The following is a 21,964-nucleotide window of genomic DNA, read 5'->3' on the forward strand; positions in this document are numbered from 1 at the left end:
GTGTAGTATTCACCCAGTCATATAAGACTCTAAAATGTCAGACTGTTAATTGAAACTGCCCCTGAGAGTTGCTCCTTGGAGTTTTTGGGAGCTCTAGCGGCTATGGTTAGCGGGTATTTCTGAACACACGAGAGAGAACAAAACTGCTCGCGGTGTTTGTGTTCCAATTTACTCTCCTCCTTCGTTCTGCAGAGCTCGAGGATCCAGGTGTGGCTGAGCAAGTGAACGTGCGGATAGAAGGCTGCATCATCGTGAGTGTCAGCACGACCCCACGTTACATCGTTAGTTTGTTTTCCCTCATTCACAATCCTATTTTTTCTTGTCAAGAAAAACTAGCCCAAGGGAAAAAAGAAATCGTGCTTCTCTAACAATTAGTCTTCGTTGTCCAGCCTGGGTCAGCACAGCTGACGATGGTTCGTGTTGTTGCTGAACTAATTGCCACTGTTGCCGATTTCTAGGGCTTTGACGAGTACGTGAATTTGGCGCTGGACGACGCAGAGGAGATTCACTCCAAGGCAAAATCAAGGAAACAGCTGGGTGTGTCGTGTGTCTGTGCAACCCGAGTGACGCGCGGTCTGAAACCTGCCCGGGTGAGCCTTCTAGGTAGCAGCACTGAGACGTACCAACCGTGTGACGAGCCTTGCTGTTGAAGTTCAGTGAGCAATTCCTGGCTACATCTCTGTCCCTGATGATTTTTGAGCTGCTGATTTTGCTGGATGAAGGAGAATCTGTCCCTGCCTGAGACCAGTTCTGGTCTTTGAAACGTGTAATACCAGGCGGCCTGCACTCTGCATGATGGGCAAAACCCTGCTCAACCACACAAAACACTTTCTGAAAACACGAGATTATTCTCAGGTTCTGGGCTCTCTCTAATCCCCTCTTTCCCTTCTCTTTGCTGCAGGCTGGATCGTGTTAAAAGGGGACAACATCACTCTTCTACAGAGCGTTTCTAAGTAGAATTTGCCATCCTTAGAACAAAGGTGGCTGCCGTGCTGCGGAGTGACTGAGTGCCAGGGGAACGCGGCCCACTGGTAGATAGGAAGTTATTTGTAACTGGGGTTGCATGCTGAGGTCAAAAGTCTTTCCTTTGTGGGAGCGAGTTGTTTGTAGCTTGAAACAATACGTGATGTATTTCACAAATAGCCATTTTTCACATTAACTGTAAATGTAAACCACAAATCTGCCTGTTTTCAGTCTCTTCCTTCTGTGAATGGAGAAGGAGGAGAAATATAGAAGCGTGGGCTTTTCCTTTTGCTGTGGATCTGATAAGTTTCGATAACGCTATGTGCTTTCTTGACCATTACATCTGCGTTATGTGGCCAGGGTGGACTCGTTCAGGGCACGGAAGCCCCACACAGTCCTTGAGCTAGCAGGGTGCTAAGGAGGGTGTTGGAGATTTTGCATACAATTGCAGCCCTTTGTTGCTGCAGTGACAGGTTCCTCAGATTCTTTCTAAACAGGGTTTAGCTTGTTGAGAATCTTTTTGGGAGTGTTTATTGTGGATCAGTCAGTAAAAGTATCTTAGTGGGCCCGTGAGGGATTTGGGGCTGTGGTGCAGTAACCCAGTGTTTACAAGCGTTACTGCTATGCATGCTTGTCCAATAACGTCTCCAGATCAGAGAGTGAGAGCGGGCAACTGGTTTGGATTAAATCTGTCACTTCTTGCTGCTTTGGACAGAGCCTGTAGATTAAACCCTTGTGCTGTTCAATAAGCTGGGGTATCAGATGTGTCGGTTGGGTTTTTATCATTTGATTTATTTTTTTTATCCGTTTGGAGATCTGTCTTTTCTATTTAAGTTTCCCCAAGAGAGCTGAGTTGCTTGATGCATCGACCAAAGAGAAGTTCCCCGGCTGACTTGGGACAGCCAGTCCCCTCGTTTTTCTGATCACAAAAAAAAAAAAAAAAAAAAAGAAAAAGAAAAAAATCGAAGAAGAAAAATTTTGACTGTAACTGTAACTCAGAAACTAAGATTACCTAAATGGAGAGAAATGAATTTTGATGCACAGGCTGTGCTAGAAATCTGTTAATCAGCATTCAGTTTTTCAAAACTTCAATTTGTGTATCATCATCATGAAAATTAATAAATTCAAGGTGGGAGATCCTTTCCTGAAAGGGAAGGACAGAAATACGAGTCTTGCTGTGGGGCCTACCCAGCGCAGTTCTGCCATTCCGAGAAGTAATACGTCAGGAGTGTCACAGCAGACGTTCCCAGGAAGAAACCTTTGAGGGGCAGCGTGACACACTTGATTGGCTAAAGCAGCTTCAGCTGGACAGCCTGCTGCCGGGATGGGTAATTCTAAGTTGTGTTCAAGTTGCTGAGTTCCTTTCAGCATGTAGTAAAGATGTAACGTGCCGATGTCGTTTGGGAACAGGAGGCATTACGTGTCACCAGCAGTGGGCACGTAGGGAACAAAACAGTATCTTACGAGGTCCTCCACATCTGCCTTTCATTTTGTCCTTGGTTTGCCAGCTGGAGCTTTCAGGAGGTGAGGAAGGAGGCTGTCCCAGTGAATAGTTCAGGTGTTGCAGGGTATTTGTGATGCAGTGCTTGTAAAATTTACCTGCCCGCATCTCCTGTTACAGGCAGCCCCCCGTGGGCCCTGTGAGATGGGGAGCTGCTGCCCGGGGTTAGGCCCAAGGTGCCCTGTCAGGCCCAGGGCCGCCCTTCCCCTTCCCCTCGCCCTGCCCTTCCCTCCCGCTCCTCAGCCCTTGCTCAGGCCTTTTGGGCCGTCTGGCCGTCCGTCTGTCCATCCATCCGGCCGTCTGGCCGTCCATCTGGCCCTGTGTCCCTCCATCCCACCGCCCTGCCCCGTCCCTGCCGTCTCCCTAGGGAAGCAAAGAGTCCCTGGGCTGCCTTCAGGGGGGAGGTTCTGCTCAGGAAATTAAAGCTTCCCCCTTAACGGGCGCCTTGCGAGTTATTTTGAGTTCCAACCTTCTGCCTTCCTTTCGTAGCAGTGCCTCTGAGGGGTGCGCTGTAAGGTAGCCGTCATCTGGCGCGCTGCTCCTGCGTTTCCCAAAGGAACTGCCTTCGGGATCTGACTAACTCTGGATGCACGCGGTTGTCACCTTAATTTCTCCGTTAGTTTGCTGAAAACAACCCGCTTGGGTGACCTTTGTGTTTGTTTCTTCAAACTTGGATCGAGGAGGTCTCTGTTTCCTTATGTTGATGTTCACGACGAAAGTGCAGAAGGGATGCTTACTGTTGCCCGGGTCAGTCCTGTTGCCAGGATGGGAATGTTTAGCCTACCGGCCCTCTGGTGCTGTTAGGCTGCACTCGGAGTGTGAGCTCTGGGCCTTATTTGGAAAAGACTGCGTTATTTGAGTGTACAAACCCGAGATATTCTGCGGATAGGTGATTCTCAAACCACGTCAGAACCACCGCTGTGACGTGTGCTGGAGTCGGACGCGCGTTTGACTGATCAGGCGGAGCAGGTGAATTGAATTTGTTGCTGGATGGCGAGGTGTTCTGGGGGAAGAGCTAGTCTAAGGAAAACTTCCTCTTACTGCCCCTTCCCATCTCAAATGGCCACTGCCTGGGGAAATTGCTTCTTTATGACATTAACTACAACGTTACAGTGAGGATGAGGAATCATCATTACTCCCATAGTTATTTGCTGCCAGGCCGCAGCGTTGATTTCAGAGATTTAAAAAAAAAAACAACAGGAAAAAGAAAGGAAGTATGTATTCTTTCACATACTCTCTTTTCCCTGAGAGTAAATGTTGTAGCTTCAGCAGTACCCTTCCTCTGGAAACGATTCCCAGTGCCTGCTCAGACACTGGGGAGTAAAATGACAGAACAATGGAGGAGAGCCACCCGATATAAAGAAAGGAAAAAAGGGGTTATGGATGAAGGGAAAGCAACTACATAAAAAATTGGTGCTATCTAAAAATTGGTTAACGGTTTGGGACCTGCAGGTGCTGCCTACACGTGCGTGTGTTGCAGTCGTGCCTGTTGCCACTGCGCAAAATGGAGAGAGCTTCTTTGTCGAATGCAGCATGTTAAAGAATGCGCCATTGCCTGGAAGAAATGCACGGCCTTCCCTCGTGTGGGACTTCTTCCCCATTGATCTGTGGTTTACCTGAAGGTTTACCATAACCTACATAAGTTTCAAAAGCAAGCAAGCAACCAACCAAAAAACAACACCAACATTAAAGAGTGGCAAGGCAGATGCTCATCTGGGGACTCTGACTCATCGGTGACATCACCAAGCAAAGCATTGTGAGCGCTTCGGGTCGGGGCTGCTGTGGCGAGCCTCGCAGCCGGGAGGGAGAGCGGGTACGGTTCGCCTCTGGCGGGTCTGTGTCAGCCCTCTGCCCTGGTGGCTTCGTTAGCAGTGAGAGTTTGACTGCTGTGTTCCCAGCTTTCGCTTCTGCACCGACCGTGTGGCAGAGCCCGCAAGCTGCTTCCTCAGCTGGAAGAGGAAGAGGAGTGACCTCAACTGTGCCGAGGTAAAGCAGAACCGTTGAAAAGATTTGTCAAAGATGCGGCTGGTACCAGCGCAGCCGCTGCAGCTGCAGCAGGTCCTGGAGCATTGGAGAAGATAGAGAGGGGTTTCTTCGTGAAAAGAATGCTGTGAAAGTGTTTTCACGCCAGAAATTAGGAGAAGCGCCTCTGTTGTTTGGATATCCTCTATTGACCTGGCACACGGGCATTACAGCATACCTGGCACACTCTTTGTATTGTTTGTAAAAGAAAAAAAAAAAAAGTGTTTTAGGGCAGGCCAAAAACCTGCCTTGGCACTTCCACATCGCAGCAGTGCTTGCAGGCCGTGCATCCTGGATGCCAGGCAAGGATCTAAATCCGATGGTGCTGTTGGTAACGTGAAGTTCAGGAAGCACTTCTGGGTTTTTCTGCTCTTCCATGTGAATTTTTGCCCTGTGAAGGTGGTGTACTGAGCTCTTTTCTTACCAACAAATAGGTTTAAAAGCAGTTACAGCAAGGATGAGCTGTGTTAGCAGGAGGCTCTTCTGTGCTTTGACCATGGGAAGATGAATGGTTTACCTATGCACCGTTAAATATAATTTGACACCTAGCACACAACACTTGCAGCCTGTGGGGTGCTTTAACAAGCAGGTAAATCAGCGGAGACTGTTTTGCAGCAAGGCTGATGCTGGGTGATTAAAAAGCAGGGTCACAACAAGGAGAAAAAAAAAAAAAAAAGCTTTGGAGATCTTTTTTAAAATGAGACTGCTTTTTATGGCATTTAGGGCTGTGAGGTATCCTTGGTTTTTGCTTTCTTCCCATTCCTTAGACCAGATCCATTCATATCCTGAACAGCGTTCTGGGTCTGTTCAGGAAAATGGAAGGCAACAAGCAAAATGATGAGCTCCTTGGGCATTCAAAAGAGCTCAGTCTGGGAAAGATTTCAAGTCCAACTTCCATGCTAAGGAGCACCAGTAATTTTTAGAAGTAGATGCAGAGGAATCTGCATGGCACTAAGTGTGTTTCTGAAGGTGCTAAAGGTCAGAAGTGACGATTCCTCTCAATACTAAAGAAGAGAAGGAAACCTTGCACTTAACTACTGTTTTTATTCCCTTTGTCAAGCAGTCAAAACCAACAACTAATACGGGAACCCAACTTTTCCCCTCTTTACTTTAGATTTGGGAAAATTCCCTGCCAAAATAATACTTCCTGGAAAATTCACTAGTGTTTGTGTGAGTAAAAGGTTCCAACCTTTTATTATTAATTTGTAAGAACTATTTCATCCGCTTTTGTCCAGAAGAGTCAGAAATAATTTGCACAGAAATGTGCAGCATTTTAATGAAAGGCTTCAGAATCACTCTAATTTGAACTTTATCTGGTCTGGTTGCAGGTTTTATGACATTTAGTGTCTTAAAAAAAAATCAAAATATCTGACTTCACATCAGAAAAAAAAAACCTGCTTGTGGCTAAATAAAATCTGTTGCAGCTCTGGTCATTGAAAAATCATTGGCTGTTAAATTGGACCTAAGTCATCTTTTCTAACCTTTCATGATCTTGCAGCAATGGATGATGATGGATATATGGATTAGGGAACAGCACGTGATGGCAAACCTGTGGTATTTGCTACAGCGCAGAAAGAAAACAAATTGCTTCCAAAAAATCAAACTAATTCAAAATTCTTGGTATCATGCAGCCATGCCACTGGCAAAGTGAGCATTGCCCTGCCTCTCAAAGCTTGCTGTATCCTTGATCTGCTGTCTTCCTGCTGTTAATTGATTGCAACTCTACGTGTCTGATCAGGGCTACGAGTTGTTCTCGATATGGATACCATACGACATATACTGTGCACGCTTGTGTGTATAGATATGTTTATCCTGTATGCATGTACATATTTGATCTGGATAGGCTGGAGCGATGGGCTGAGGTCAACTGTATGAAGATCAACAAGGCCAAGTGCCGGGTCCTGCACCTGGGGCGCAACAACCCCAAGCAGAGCTACAGGCTGGGAGATGAGTGGCTGGAAAGCTGCCTGGCCGAGAAGGACCTGGGAGTGTTGGTTGACAGTCGGCTGAATATGAGCCAGCAGTGTGCCCAGGTGGCCAAGAAGGCCAACAGCATCCTGGCCTGTATAAGAAGCAGTGTGGCCAGCAGGTCTAGGGAAGTGATTGTCCCCCTGTACTCGGCTCTGGTGAGGCCGCACCTTGAGTACTGTGTTCAGTTTTGGGCCCCTCGCTACAGGAAGGACATGGACGTGCTCGAGCGAGTCCAGAGAAGGGCGACCAAGCTGGTGAGGGGTCTGGAGAACAAGTCTTACGAGGAGCGGCTGAGGGAGCTGGGCTTGTTCAGCCTGGAGAAGAGGAGGCTCAGGGGCGACCTTATCGCTCTCTACAGTTACCTTAAAGGAGGCTGTAAAGAGGTGGGGGTTGGTCTGTTCTCCTACGTGCCTGGTGACAGGACGAGGGGGAATGGGCGAAAGTTGCGACAGGGGAGTTTTAGGTTGGATGTTAGGAAGTACTTCTTTACCGAAAGGGTTATTAAGCATTGGAACGGGCTGCCCAGGGAGGTGGTGGAGTCACCATCCCTGGAGGTCTTTAAAAGACGTTTAGATGTAGAGCTTAGCGATATGGTTTAGTGGAGTACTTAGTGTTAGGTCGGAGGTTGGACTCGATGATCTTGAGGTCTCTTCCAACCTAGAAATCCGTGATACTGTGTGATACATATGTATGCATATTTGTGTGCTGGCCCCCAGATCACTCATGGTATAAAGCATTGGCCTCGAAGGCATACTCATCAAAATATTTGGTAGATCCTCCATTTTTTTCTAGTTCCCTCAAAATGAGAGAGTTTTTACGCGCTCTCTGTGTCAAAAAGGCAAAACTTCTGATTTCCACTGTCGCTCTCGCTAACTTTCTATCACTCACTCCTCGTGTGTGTGTCTAAACACATATGTGTGTATGCGTATGCACATTTGTGTATTTCTGTGCACTGGTGTGTTTTTTGCTGTACAGGTAATAAAGACGGGGAAAGGTTTTAGTGTTTTCTTAATAGGTGAAGAAATCTTGAAGACCAGAGATTGGAACATACTGAATTTTGAATTAAAAAAAAAAAAAAAAAAGTCAAATTTTCTGGCTGTGGAAGATGGAGCCTCATTTTTGCAGCCACTTTGAATCACGAGTTCATCTCTAAATGCACTGGGTTTTTTTGTTTTTGTTTTGTTTTGTGGTTTTTTTTTTTTTGGTTTTTATTTTTTGAAGAGCTAACTAACCCTGGCTGTCTCCAGTCTGAGAGAGTGTTCAGATGGACTTGCTTCCTCCATTAGTTATAAGCTGTTTAAAAGCACATCCTATGTTTGAATTGTGGATGAGAGGCTCCCTTGGCAAAGTGAGGAGGCAAATTCTTCCTACCCCTTTATCATTAATTCACGGATTCAGTGTTGGTTCGGCCTCCAGGAGAAGTTAACTGGAAGTCCTTTGAAGATCGATAACTTTGCTGAGGTTGTCCAGGTAGGTGAACTCGAAGACCCACAGTGACTGGAACGTGCTATTTAATGCGTCATACTGCGTTCTGTAGAAGTTACTCGTAGCCATAGTTGATCATTGCCTTGCATGTATGATCAGGTGGTTTTTGAAGAAGTGACTCCCTTTTCAGGCTTCCGGATGTGCTCCAAGGCATATTATTGAGGACGTGGAAGAGAACACTTGCTGACAAAGCTCCTGGCAGCTTTACAGAACTTTAGTTTAATATTGTGTTAGTTCCCGTAACAGCTGATTTCAAGGCATTGCTCTCCTCAAGAGACTAATTTGATGAACAGAAGAAAGCTGGAAAAATGCTTGTTACTCATTATTTTTCACTTGTTGGTACTTTGTTTAGGGTTACTTTTAAAAAGAAGATTTCACTGATCACAAGCCAGTGGAAGACTTTCAGCCCAAGCAAGGGTGAAGACAGCTCTCTCCAAGAGCAGAGGAAGTCCCTGTGGAGAGAACCCGAGCTTGTTATCAGAACTTGTCGGCATGTCTAAACAAGGAGACGATTGCTACTTCTATTCTATTCTACCTGTACCAAGGTATGGCTGGGTTTCTTTTGCTTTGCTTTGCTTTGTTTTTTTGTTGTTGTTTTTTTTTTTTTTTCATTTTTTTCAGGAAGGGGTAGAGTAGGAGGAGGAGGCACACTGGTCTTTGGTTAACGTGATAACCAGATAGATTCTGAATTCAATCGTAGCAACCTGAGGCAGTAGCATGGACGTTTTTGAGGCTGTACTATATTTTCCTTGTTGGTTTCCTTTTGGTTACAGGGAGACAACTGTTCCTTCCGCCACTGTGAAGCTGCTCTGGGGAACGAGACAGTCTGCACGCTGTGGCAGGAGGGTCGTTGTTTCAGGAATGTCTGCCGATTCAGACACATGGAAATCGATGTGAGTGCCTAAAGATGTGTTCTCAAAATAAATCAACAAAAGCATTTTTCAGTGCTGTAGGTGTGCTGATTGTGCTTTTGCAGGACAGAGTCCTTTGCTTTGGAATTACACTGGTTTCTGTTAGCAGGGGAGGGGGTGGGAGGAAGGAGAGGGAAATAAAATCAATGCCTTAGGTATGTCTTAGCAAGATTTTCTTTTATTAGACGCCGACAGTATTTTCTCAACAGATGCAGAATAACCGCTAACTAGACTGCTAAAAGCTGCTGGAGCAGGGGGGTAATAAACAGGCTGTACTAGCCTCCTGAGAGCAGGCTTGATAATGATCTATCAGGTCTCTTGTGTCCCGGAGTCCTTCAGATAATGCTGTTCTAGCTGCCTGGGCTAGGAAGCAGTGGGGAAAGTTAAAGGTGCAGAAGAACGAAGTCTCCGAGAAGTAGTTCTGGATAGAGTTAACGTAGGCAATTTAAGATGTTCTTTTTCCCTCTGAATAATCCTAGTATAATCCTGGGTGTATTAGTTTAACCCACCCTAAACTGATGTCTGAGAGTGCCTGTCTTCTCAAACTGAATGATGACAAGGCTAAACGTGCATAGTGGTTACAGCTTCTGCAAACTTTGTGAATATGCCCGGAAATACTATACTTCCGTGATAAACTGACCTTTGGAATGATGTTTCAGCACTGTATTGTGACAGCCCTATCGCTGTCGTGACCTGGAACTGTGCATCTCTTTGCAAACCTTAGGTGCATGTTATCACGAGCTTGTCTTTCTTTCTGTCTTCAGAAAAAGCGCGCTGAGATTCCCTGCTACTGGCAGAAGCAGCCAGTAGGCTGTCAGAAAGCCAACTGTGCTTTTCATCACGCAAAGGGACGTTACATCGATGGCGTCTTCTTACCACCAAGCAAGAGTGAGTTTAGGTCCTTTTTCTTTAAGTATTGAAGAATTAATTTTGCATATTACTTAGTGGGTGCCAATAGTGTAGGAGACATCAGGTAACCGTTCATTTGTGAGTGCAGGAAAAGGTCTGCAGTCCTAGGTGGTCAGCTAAACCGAGTGTACTGCTGCTGTACTGCTGGTATTTGTTTTCTGCTTTCATGCTCAGCTTCTCTCTGCTTTGTGTGATATTTGCCTTGCAGTTTGCTTTCTGTTGTTTTTCGTCTTCTGCTGGGTGGCAGGGAGATGTGTTGTTGTTTGAAGGCAAGTCATTGTTCACGGTGTAAACAGTGGCGGGATGGGCAAAAGGAGATGCTGCATTCATTGCCTGTGCAGGTTATCTGCCTTAGCTACCATCTTCGTGCATTGTGGTCAAAGTTTAACTGCCATATTACTGATGATCCTCCTCTTCCTCTAGCTACACTGCCAAGTCCGCCTGAGTCCGCGGACGATGATTTGAAAGTGGCTCAGATGTCACTGCAGCAAAACAAACTTTCTGTCCAGTCCAATCCCTCTCCATAGCTAAGGCGGGTGATGAAAGTGGAAAACTCGGAAAATGTCCCAAGCCCTACACACCCTCCAGTTGTAATCAATGCTGCAGATGATGATGAAGATGATGATGGTGAGCATGGTTTGGTTCCTGGAAGGAATTTGTGCTGTAAATGATTGTGTAAGTCTTTGGTTCTTGGAAGGAATTTGTGCTGTAAATGAATGTATAAATCACAGATGACCTGAGGTCTGACTAGCGATAGGGCAGGCAGTCCGCTCAGGTCACTGGTGGCTTTGTCTGGCAGTCAGTGGACAGAACCTGAAATGTTGGAGGAAAGCTTAGAACCACTCTTGGCTTTAGCTGGTCTGTTGTGTAAAGCTCTATGTGAAACTAGGAAGGAAATTCCTTTTTTTTTGTCTGAAGAGTAATATGTCGTGTAGTAGTTAAAGCTGCAGAGAGAATCTAGAGTCCTAGATGTTTTGTCCTAGGGTAGTCTACTTACGAGTTCATCAGGTCAGTGTAGCTGTATTAAAAAAAAAAAAAAAACAAAAAAACCCCAACTTTTTTATAGGAACCATGGACTGAAGTGTCATTGCATGAGCTACATAATCACGAACAATCTGGCCTATGCATAACTGAATAGATTTTTCCCCTTCAGACCAGCTTTCTGCGGAAGGAGAAGAAACTAAAACTCCCGTCCAGCAACCAGCTGAGGAAGGCCAAAATGGATTACGGATGATTTCCACTCGGAAAGCCAGTGCTACTACTGCTAAACAAGGTATTCCAGCACCTGTAGTAGGATAAATCGGCAGGATAACTTGACAATTAACTCAAAAGCAATGTGGCGTAAAAACACAACAGAATGTAGGGGTGCTGAATGGACTCGGTTATTTCCATGATCTCATTTCTCCCTGATACCATCATGTGCCCATTGGGTCAGAAAGTTGAACTGCTTTTCTTTCCTTTTGGAGAACAAAACAGGGTCACAGCATGGAGTTTAAATGGCTGCACGTGCAGCCTGGCAACCACTGTTGAAAGCCATATCTAACGATAGAGGGATCTAATATCACGTAAATGGATTAAAATTAAAACTACAGTTTTTACCCTGAAGGGTGAAAGGAGGGGCAAAATGCCATTGATTCTATGGTTGTTTCACTTGTGAGGAGTGTTGACAGGCTTTATTCTAAATACTTCTGAAAGTTCCTGAGCACTAAGAAGCCTGAGGATCTGTGGTCCTCAGTGAGTGCCTCTAAGCCTTAGTCTCATTAACTGTTTTCTGTTTTCAGAGGACGGTCTGAATTTTGGAATAAAAACACTTGAAGAAATCAAATTGCAGAAAATGAAGGAAAAAACTAAGAGACACGGTGGTGAGTTAATATTCCCTGCTTCCTTACCCGGTTCACCTTCATCCTGTGTGATGATTTTTCTTTCAAAAAAAACCTCTTCCAGTAATACCGGGTAGCTGGCTATGCTTTGGTGAATCCAACTATTTTGCCAAAGAAGTGAAATTTGATTGGCTTCAGAATGGCAGGTGATGGTGGCTGGGAGCTGCTTGAGGGATAGACTTCCATGTTTAGCTGGGGGCATCGAGCAACCTGATTCTCAGCCAGCTGGTATTCTAGATGGGAATTCCAAGGGCAACCAGAGGCAAACTAGTCACCTCTCTTATTTGCATGCTCTGGTCACTGTATGTTTGACAGTAATGAATAATTAAAGTTTTTTGTTCTTCGTGATAGTTTTTTCTGTTTGGTAAACTTCCTTATGTTTTGCTTGCTCTGAGCAGAAGGTCCTTCAAGATCTTCTCTTCCTCCCGTCGATTCTATGATTTTTCCTGCTCCGGAAAAGGAAAATGTCCGGACAGTGGTGAGAACTGTGACACTGTCTACAGAGGAAGGTAATAATTCATGCTTTTGTTTTGATTTCATTACTCCTAAACTGGAAGGTTAAGCAAGAAGGAAGGCAATTCACCCCTGTTAGCCTCCTGGTGCTGCCGCCTTCTGTTCAAAACATGCTTTTATGCTGAAAGTCCCTGGTTGTACTGGAAAGCTTTGGTGCTCAGGTTAAGTGCAGTAGCAGGAGAAAGAAAAAAATGTGTCAGCATGCAAATAGGGGGATAACTGAAAAACAGGAGAGTAACGAGAAGAAAGAGCTCTAGAGGACAGTGCTATGTAAGAAGCAATTTCTGAAGCTTTAAAGAGGCTGACAGTGGCACGTGTGGACAGTAGTGCGATAGGAGTCTGTGTATAAATTATATTGTTTAGAGTTGTGCAAATTCCTTTGAAAGGGAAAGAAGTGAAGAAGTACTTCTACCCATAGACATTCACCTTAGAAAGGAATATTTCTCAGCATTTGTACCTAATAATATTCTGCTTGCTTATGCAGCTCTGTTCTGCACAAAGTATAGCTGTCAAGCAGACTCAGATTCATTCTCGACTACATTCAGCTGGAATTTGAGGCAAACACTGAGACTATGGATACTTTTTCTAAGTTAATTATAGTTGAAATATGAGTTTGTGTGGTTTAGCTGTCAAAACAGTGCCTTGCTGGGTTTTTTTTGGACATGGGCTAACAGTATACTATTTCTATTGGCTACTGGTTTCTATGAAATAGAAAAATTTTACTTTTGTTTTAGGGGAGGAACCTGTGGTTCGACTAGATCTTGCTGAGAAACAAGGAAAACGGAAAGCCTCCGTGGGTAAGAACTTTTTATGAGCTGTTATTTAGGTGCCGCCTTCTCTATATGACTGCATTGAAGAGTATTTTTGACGTATGAGAGGAAAATGCGTTGCAGTGGAGATCTGTGTTGACTGCAGAAATGGCAAAAAAACCATTTAGCAGCTGAAAGGCAATTTTATGAAAATATGCTTGAAAAATAGAAGCTTGTGGTTGACTGTTCTCAAATCTTCCTGCAAAGAAATGTTCTTAAAATATTCCTTGTTTTCTCTGTCTGAAGCTGATGTAAGCGCCCTTCCGGTGAAGCGCAGCCTTGCTGAAAGGCTGGGGAAGAAGGTGGAGGTTCCGGGAAATGCTGACAAAGCACCAAAGAGAGGTACAGCTACTAAACAGGCATCTGGATGTGATTCACGGGTTTTGTAGTTAGGCTTTCTGTTTGTCCTTTTCCTGCGATGTTTCTTTTTGCATGTTGGCTGAGGTCTTAATCACCGGGATTCAAAGTTACCTTTCCTGCCTTGTTTTTGAATGTGAACACAAAGTTGACGTTTATGCAGCCTCCCTAATTTGGTCTTTTTCTGTTTTGCAGTTCAAGTTCCCAAGTCTGTGAAGGAGAGGCTAGGATTACCTTCTCAACGGACTAGTACTGCGAAAGGTAACAACTGGCTATTAAATATACTTTCTCCTTCTTCCTTTCCGTGAACTTAGACCGTTTTCATACAGCCCTAAAAAGGAATTCAAATGAAAACAAAGAACTGATTCCTCTTGCTCGAGTGCTGAAGCTCTTCTGACAGCCACTATCAGAAATCTGGCTCTAGGTGTGTGTTTATTTTCCGCTTGTGCCTTGTCAAGGTTTTAAGCTGCTTCTGTGAACCATCATATACAATTAGAATAGAGCCACTGCCGGGAGCAGGAATTTGAAATGCAGTCTGAAAAAGTAATCAAGTAAACTAGCATTTCTGTGTAGCAACTCTCTCTGGATAGGGCTGGTCTTCAAAATACAACAAGTGGCTCAGAGGAGGAGGAGAATGTTAGGCTATTGTCCTAAGATGCGTTATTGGGAACGCTCAGGCTTAGTTTTCCTTAGTACTGTGACAAATTTTGGAGACTTAAACTATTGTTGGACTCTCTTTAAATGTTGGCGCTTCTCATTTCTTGATGATGACAGGGAAGGCTGCTAAGCCAAAGGGAGAGGTCCATGTGAAAACACTGGAGGAAATCCGTCGTGAGAGAGCTCTTCAGAGACGAGAATGTCAAGCCAAAGCCCAGGCTGAATGGCATGGTAAAACCAAAGATCCCAGCGCAGGGGCAAAAATTGAGGGTGAGCCCAAGAAGCAGAGCGTGCTCACTCTTTCCGGGCCCAGCAAAGTGCAGTCGAAGGAGCCGGCAGGTAAAGCCAAGCCAGAAGGAGAAGTGCGTGTTAAAACCCTGGAAGAAATAAAGCGCGAGAAAGCTCTGCGGATGCAGCAGAGTGGAGAAAATGTGCCAGCTCCCCCAGCACAACCTGGACCTGCCCCAGCCGGGCAGAAATCGTTATGGAACACAAAGCTATCAGGTAATAAGATGCTTTAATACCTGCCCCGGTGAGGTGCTTCCCATATTGAGCAAGTTCCGTTTGCTCAGGATCTGCTTTGCTTTTTCCTTCAATGCAGAGGATAAAAGAGTTTAAGGCTGCAAAGTTCAAAGGCAAAGAAGGGCCAGAACATGCAACCATGTCTGTTTTCGTTAATTACGTGATGGTATTCTGTATTTCCCACTAGAAAATTAACACATTGAGGGGCTTTTTAGTCTAATTTTGGTATTCTGTTTTTTTCTGCCATCTGTTTATGGTATGAAGTCCTCCCTGCGTTGAGTTCAAGTTCACCTTCCTCTTTGGCATGTGTTGCTTAACTTGACACGTGTATGTGTTTGTAAAGCATGCTTCAGCGTCTTAATGTGGGGGGCCAGTTTCTGTCAAAAATGACAGAGGATCAAAGGCCTCGTTGTTAAGATTATATCAACTTTGTAAAATGAGATTGTGTGAGGGAGATAAGGAGGGCTTAAAGGCTGCATGCACTGCACATTGTAGCCTTTCTCTCTGTCTCATGGGACACGAGGAAATAAACACACAAAGAAAACAAGTACCCAGCTTTCTTTCGTTTCTTCTCCTGCCAGCCAGATGTTAGGTCAGGAATGGGAGACTAGAATATGACTCTACAAATTTGGATTTTGTAGAACAACTTAATAGATTTTGTGGGACATCACTGCAGGGGAGAGGAAGCTGGTACAACAGTTGCATACACTCTCTTGTCTTACTATACCTGCTGCTTTTCCTTTCCTAGAGGGAGCAAGACTTTAAATACAAAAGCTGTCAACATTTGTGAATCTTACTAGACTTCATACAACGTCTTAGAGTATTGCTTGCACTTGGGATCGCTCTGTGTCTGAGTTTCCCTCGTCCTGGATTATGATTTACTGTAGCTATTCAGTTCCTTTGTTCCTTTGTATGGATTGTTGGTAGACGGAGTTTACTATGTGGAAGATATTGCTGAGAATCCAGGCAATGGCAGTGTAATTCTGCTGGCCAAATACAGTTAACTGTGTAGACGGGCCGTGGAAATGAGGAAGAGAACGTGGATTTTTCATGAGGCAGAGCAAGACTGTATCAGTTCTCTCTTCCTTTTACTCTAGCCAACTTTAACATGTTTGCGAAGCCTTGGGATGGGAAAGTCGCTTCCCCCAAGAAGAAGGCACTGAAACGTAAGGCACCTGGCAGTTTTCCCTCTGCTGTAGCAGCTGTGAAGCCACGGACTGCCTCTGACGCTGACACAATGGGACCTCCAGCCAAAAAAGCAGCTATGGTAAGGACAGGGGCTAATGCAGAAATGGATCCCTTGTAAAATTTACACCCTCCTCTAGGAGAAAAGATGGAAAACTCAAAAGTTCTACAGGCTTTCTGTTTCCTTTTAAATCCAGTAGCTGCCTACAGAATTCTTGTAGTACCCTTCCATATTTATTAGATTAATGGCACTATTTACTTAGTCCTCTGTGATTCTGTGATTTCTCTGGTGTGGAGGATTTTGTCCATTAATGCTGTGTTCTTAAAAGACACAAGATCATTAGTAACCTCCAAGTGAATATTAACTTTCTTCAGGAGCACCTTGGTTTTGTATTTTGGCTAAGGCTCCGCAATGCCAGAGGAGAAGCAGCATGGAGGAAAAAGCTAGTAAGGAATCTTTTACCCATGAGTCCTAAATGCTGTTTTGCTGCTTTCTAGGCTGTTCCAGCCACGCTGGAGCACGTCCCAGCCACCAGACTTGAAGAAAATCCCCAAAACAGGTGATGACCACAACTTGTTCTTTTTCTCAATCGGTGTATATCCCCAGTGAAACATAAGTTCTGTCACACGTGGGGAAAAAAGGAGGGTTCTGAGATAATTAAAGCCCAAATCCATCAGAGGAATAAGTCACGTGAAATGACTTTCTAGCAGCTAGCAGGAATGCTTAATTAGACTTACTTTCTTTAAATGCTGCAAGTCGGTACAGCTTTCCAGTGACTTCTTGCTCTGTCTGAATACCTAAATGAGGATGAGGTGAAGTTCTCCTACTTCCTCGTGAGGTGATAAATGATGAGTAGTGTCCTCTGCCTTTTGGTCCTCAAGAATGCCACCCGAACAAACATACAAGGTGACAAGAGTGCAGGGAGAGCAGAGGGAAGTGATGGCTGCAGATCAGCTTCCTGTAGTGGGGAGCAAACTCTGCTGAGTGTGCCGTGGGAAAAATGACTAACTTAGCAAACAGATATTTGCAGATGGAGACTTCTTAACATTTTTACAGGAAAATTAAGCAAGGTGGCAAAGTGCCTCTTGCTACAACAATTGAACCATCTTTGCTAGACTCCAGGTGCTCTGGCTTCACAGAGAAACCCCCAAACTGAAAAATGTACCTGCTAATATATTGGGCTCTAAATGTCGCCCTGGGTTAATTGAATAACAATCCCTGGGTAAGATTGAAGTGCAGGAGGGGTTGGCTACGGTTTTAAGAGCCGGTTTGCAGAAAAGGGATTTCCCGTTAAGAAATGGCATATACTGATTGTTCTCTTCCTTGCTCTGCCAAGACCTGAAGCACATCTTGGAAGCCAGGCAGAATCTGTGGAGCCAATGGAGTTCTCAAGCTCGACTTCAGCTTCTTCCCAGCTAGAAGAAGCAAGGACACGCCGGCTGAGTTCCACAGGCAACGCGCCCGTATCTGTAGACGAGGATTTAGAGACGCTACTTTGGGAACTCTCAGACGGCATACTGGAAGCCGAGCTCGACTTGGACCCAGGGAAGGATGAGGATGACCTCCTCCTTGAGCTTTCCAAGATGATTGATGATTGAACTGCATAGTCCTATGGTATATTAAAAAAAAAAAAAAAAACAAAAAAAAAAACAACTCTTCTTCTTGTTGGATACCCCGAGGTGATCCTTTTTCTAACTGAGGCTTTGCAATGAGACTTAAAGCACAGTTGGAACTGGTAGAAATTGGCAGGATCTGCACTCAGTTGTCCTAAGTTTCCCTGCTGGTCAGAGTTAAGGTCTTGTGCATGGTTCCGTAACTATAGGTGGCTACCTTTGATATCAAGAGGACAAAGCACTTGTTTCTTTTGGCACAGAAAGATGTCCATCGGCACGCTGTGGTGGCTGTGAATTGACGTAGTGATGGAGCGATGCTCTGAAGGCTTAAACGGAAAGCTTCTTCCTTCCGCCCCCCTTGGCACAGCTCGATGTTGGGCACATTGTGAAGCCTGGGTGTTCTGATTTCTCGGACAGTTGATACCCAAATCCCGGAGTTACTATGTCAACTCTTGACTTTTATTTGTGTATGCCATTGTTTTGACTGTAATCTTTTCAGATGATGAAGCTGTAGGGGCGGGAGGGAGCAGAATAATTATTCTAGCGTTGTGGACCAAACATGCTGCCAGGAGTGGTGGTGGTGGGGTCAGCCCACCCGGCCTTACTTTCAATTATCAGGGATGATAAAATGGTGTGAAAAGCAGCAGCTCTGCGATACGGCTACGCTACCCCCACTCCCTTCTCTTGTGCTGTACCAAAGTTCCCCCAAGCTTTGGTTGGTGCTTTTTGCTGGTGACAGTAGGACTCCAGGGCGAGTAGTCGGGACTCTCCTGCAGTAACTGGGTCAATTAAGGGTTGGTTTAAGTGCCTCCTGGTTTTTAAAATTGCTCCCCTGAGCTGCTGGCTCTGCTGCCTGCTACAGCAAATGTTCGGGTGCCATCAGCGTCGCACTTGGGCGTGGGCACTGACTCTGCGGAGGAGAGCTGAGGCTCGCGTGTATTGTGTACCCTGCCGCCAGTGATCGTTTTCCCCTAGCAGATCTATTTTGAATTATTTCCCTAAATTTTAGAGGAACTTTAGGCTCTTTGTGCTATGATTTGTGAAGCTGTAGGGGCCCTCAGGCATTTGCTGCTGGCAGAGGAAAACCGCTTGTCGAATTTGTTGTAAATACTTTCTGTTTGGACAACAACGCCTGTGTGTGTGTGTGTGCGTGTGTGTGTGTGTGCGCGTGCGTGCTTTGACGACCCCCTGCGACGCCCCAGCTCCGCGAGGGAAGCTTTGAAGCGGCTCTGGGAAAACCTCTGCGGAAGAAACCGCTGCTGGCGACTTGCGGAAAACGGACTCCACAATCAGTGAGATTGTAAAGTAGGTATGTTTATTCAGCGCTGGGCAGCACGGGAGGTCGTGGGCATGAAGATTGATGACTCTTCCTCGTCACCGCTAGTTGACCTCTTGTCTTTGCACAGACTCAGTTGCTCCTTGGCTCTTGTCCACCTGCAGGACCAGTTTCTCCCAGTTTCTTAAGATAGGCTCGCTCTCTTATTAGGAGACTGACCTTGGTAAGGGGCCCAAGGCTTCTTGCTTTAGTTAATTGGCACAATGCACCATAGTTAGCAAAGACACTAAGTAGCATCCTAGTTTAATGCCGTCAGCGCTCTATCTCTACTTGATAAGATTCTCCTAACTCCCTCTCTCACTGGAGCCCACGCAGCCCTCCGTCCTGCCGAAGGACTTCACGGGGACTTCTGCCGGCTCCGGGTGCCCGCACACAGACAGAAATGTCTTTGAGAGAAAACAATCAGGAGGAGGAGAGCTCAGAGACTGCGGCCGGCTTCGGCCACCTTCCCCTCGCTTTCCCTCTCCGTGTTCAAACCGAGCACTGTTCTGCCGTCAACCTTCGCTGCCTCTGCCCGCGGCGCTGGGCTTTCGCGTGTGCCATTGCTCCTCTACATATTTTATCCTTCCTTTTGTAAGGAATGGTCCAGCAATTCGTGTCACTAAGGGATTTGAAGGGTTAACATCGAGGCCCGGGTCTAGGTGATAAGAGAACAAAGGGGTTTTTAGGGAAAAGTGCTGACTACTGCAGGGGATGTTGCTAGAGTTTCTGAAATCCGGCGCAGAGGCTCCCAAACGAGGAGGAAGGGGGGGATGAAGGACAATTGAAGGACAAAAGCCTGGGAGGAAGACAACCAGCATTCAGCCCGAGCAAGCCCCGAGAGACCACCAGAGACTGATACGCAGGCGCCCCTGGGAGGGGTTTCGGATTCCGGAAACCAATTCTAATAACCCTGCCTCTTCTCGAAGTAGTAATGAATATGTATTAGCCTGGGAGCATCAAAACCAGCCGCCTTACGTAACAGGTGTGCGTCCTGGGGGAGCAGAGACTCCCGGCGCACCCAGCGCTGCTTGCTTGCCTCTATTCGTTTAATAAATTGTAAACTTTGATTGTAATCCTATTTGGATTTATAACAGCCATTTATAACACTTTTTATATTTGTATTTTATTTAAGGCTGTCTTGCCCCCCTCCCCCCCCCAGCCTCGCTGCTCACCAATAAAGCTGGCGCAGGGACTCCTGCCTGCGACCATAGAGACGCGGTCCTCCCGGCCTGCTAGAGCGGCCCCCCACGCTCCTCCAGCATCCCAGCGTCCCTTGTGCGCTCCCGCCCGGCCTCAGGGGCTTCCGGAGGCGGCCCAGCAGGGGCGGCGGGAGCAGCGAGGCGGCGGCAGCCATGGCGTACCGCGGGCAGGACCAGAAGGTGCAGACGGTGATGGTGCAGCCCATCGTAGCCTTCCTGCGGCCGGGGAGCGACGGGGGAGCGGGTGGGGGGCGGCCCGGGCCTCAGGGGTCTCGGCCCGGACCTTGAGGCCTTGTCCCGGGGCCCTGGGGCCTCGTTGCAGGGTTTGAGGCCTTGTCTTGAGGCCTTGTCCCGGGCCTGGAGCTCTTGTCCCCGTGCTGAGCCCTTCACGCAGTGCCCCAGAACCTCATCTTCCGCTACCTGCAGAGCGTGAGTAGCGCGGGGAGAGGACGGGGAGGGGATGGGGATGGGGATTTGGAGGGGGTGGGGGGAGCGGGGAGGGTCCGGGGATCTCCCTCGCTGAGTTTTCGGCTCCCACCCGTTGCTCGGGGCAGGTTTGTGGGGAATGGAGAGCTGTGCGGCGTGCTGGTGGGTACAAGGAGCTGCTGCGCAGCCCGGCGTTTCCCCCTCGTGTTAACGGGAGTGGGATCGTGCAGCCGGGCGTGCAGGAGTGTTCCCTTGTGACTGGAAACGTGTCCTTCAGCAAACGTGTAGTATTCACCCAGTCATATAAGACTCTAAAATGTCAGACTGTTAATTGAAACTGCCCCTGAGAGTTGCTCCTTGGAGTTTTTGGGAGCTCTAGCGGCTATGGTTAGCGGGTATTTCTGAACACACGAGAGAGAACAAAACTGCTCGCGGTGTTTGTGTTCCAATTTACTCTCCTCCTTCGTTCTGCAGAGCTCGAGGATCCAGGTGTGGCTGAGCAAGTGAACGTGCGGATAGAAGGCTGCATCATCGTGAGTGTCAGCACGACCCCACGTTACATCGTTAGTTTGTTTTCCCTCATTCACAATCCTATTTTTTCTTGTCAAGAAAAACTAGCCCAAGGGAAAAAAGAAATCGTGCTTCTCTAACAATTAGTCTTCGTTGTCCAGCCTGGGTCAGCACAGCTGACGATGGTTCGTGTTGTTGCTGAACTAATTGCCACTGTTGCCGATTTCTAGGGCTTTGACGAGTACGTGAATTTGGCGCTGGACGACGCAGAGGAGATTCACTCCAAGGCAAAATCAAGGAAACAGCTGGGTGTGTCGTGTGTCTGTGCAACCCGAGTGACGCGCGGTCTGAAACCTGCCCGGGTGAGCCTTCTAGGTAGCAGCACTGAGACGTACCAACCGTGTGACGAGCCTTGCTGTTGAAGTTCAGTGAGCAATTCCTGGCTACATCTCTGTCCCTGATGATTTTTGAGCTGCTGATTTTGCTGGATGAAGGAGAATCTGTCCCTGCCTGAGACCAGTTCTGGTCTTTGAAACGTGTAATACCAGGCGGCCTGCACTCTGCATGATGGGCAAAACCCTGCTCAACCACACAAAACACTTTCTGAAAACACGAGATTATTCTCAGGTTCTGGGCTCTCTCTAATCCCCTCTTTCCCTTCTCTTTGCTGCAGGCTGGATCGTGTTAAAAGGGGACAACATCACTCTTCTACAGAGCGTTTCTAAGTAGAATTTGCCATCCTTAGAACAAAGGTGGCTGCCGTGCTGCGGAGTGACTGAGTGCCAGGGGAACGCGGCCCACTGGTAGATAGGAAGTTATTTGTAACTGGGGTTGCATGCTGAGGTCAAAAGTCTTTCCTTTGTGGGAGCGAGTTGTTTGTAGCTTGAAACAATACGTGATGTATTTCACAAATAGCCATTTTTCACATTAACTGTAAATGTAAACCACAAATCTGCCTGTTTTCAGTCTCTTCCTTCTGTGAATGGAGAAGGAGGAGAAATATAGAAGCGTGGGCTTTTCCTTTTGCTGTGGATCTGATAAGTTTCGATAACGCTATGTGCTTTCTTGACCATTACATCTGCGTTATGTGGCCAGGGTGGACTCGTTCAGGGCACGGAAGCCCCACACAGTCCTTGAGCTAGCAGGGTGCTAAGGAGGGTGTTGGAGATTTTGCATACAATTGCAGCCCTTTGTTGCTGCAGTGACAGGTTC

The 21,964-nt window shown here is 46.5% G+C and overlaps 1 pseudogene across 1 annotated transcript; it reads left to right on the forward strand.

Moving 5' to 3' along the window:
- The first annotated feature begins 8,434 nt into the window (after nt 1-8,434).
- Nucleotides 8,435-14,196, forward strand: LOC310890947 (zinc finger CCCH domain-containing protein 11A-like; annotated as a pseudogene). Its single transcript has 11 exons — nt 8,435-8,487; nt 8,716-8,835; nt 9,618-9,741; nt 10,186-10,389; nt 10,916-11,035; nt 11,544-11,624; nt 12,041-12,151; nt 12,890-12,952; nt 13,211-13,333; nt 13,517-13,582; nt 14,096-14,196. The product of its transcript is annotated as a zinc finger CCCH domain-containing protein 11A-like (transcript).
- Nucleotides 14,197-21,964: the final 7,768 nt, after the last annotated feature.

The sequence above is a fragment of the Anser anser genome (genome assembly GCF_964211835.1).
Source record: "Anser anser genome assembly, contig: HAP1_SCAFFOLD_242, whole genome shotgun sequence".
Lineage (NCBI taxonomy): Eukaryota > Metazoa > Chordata > Aves > Anseriformes > Anatidae > Anser > Anser anser.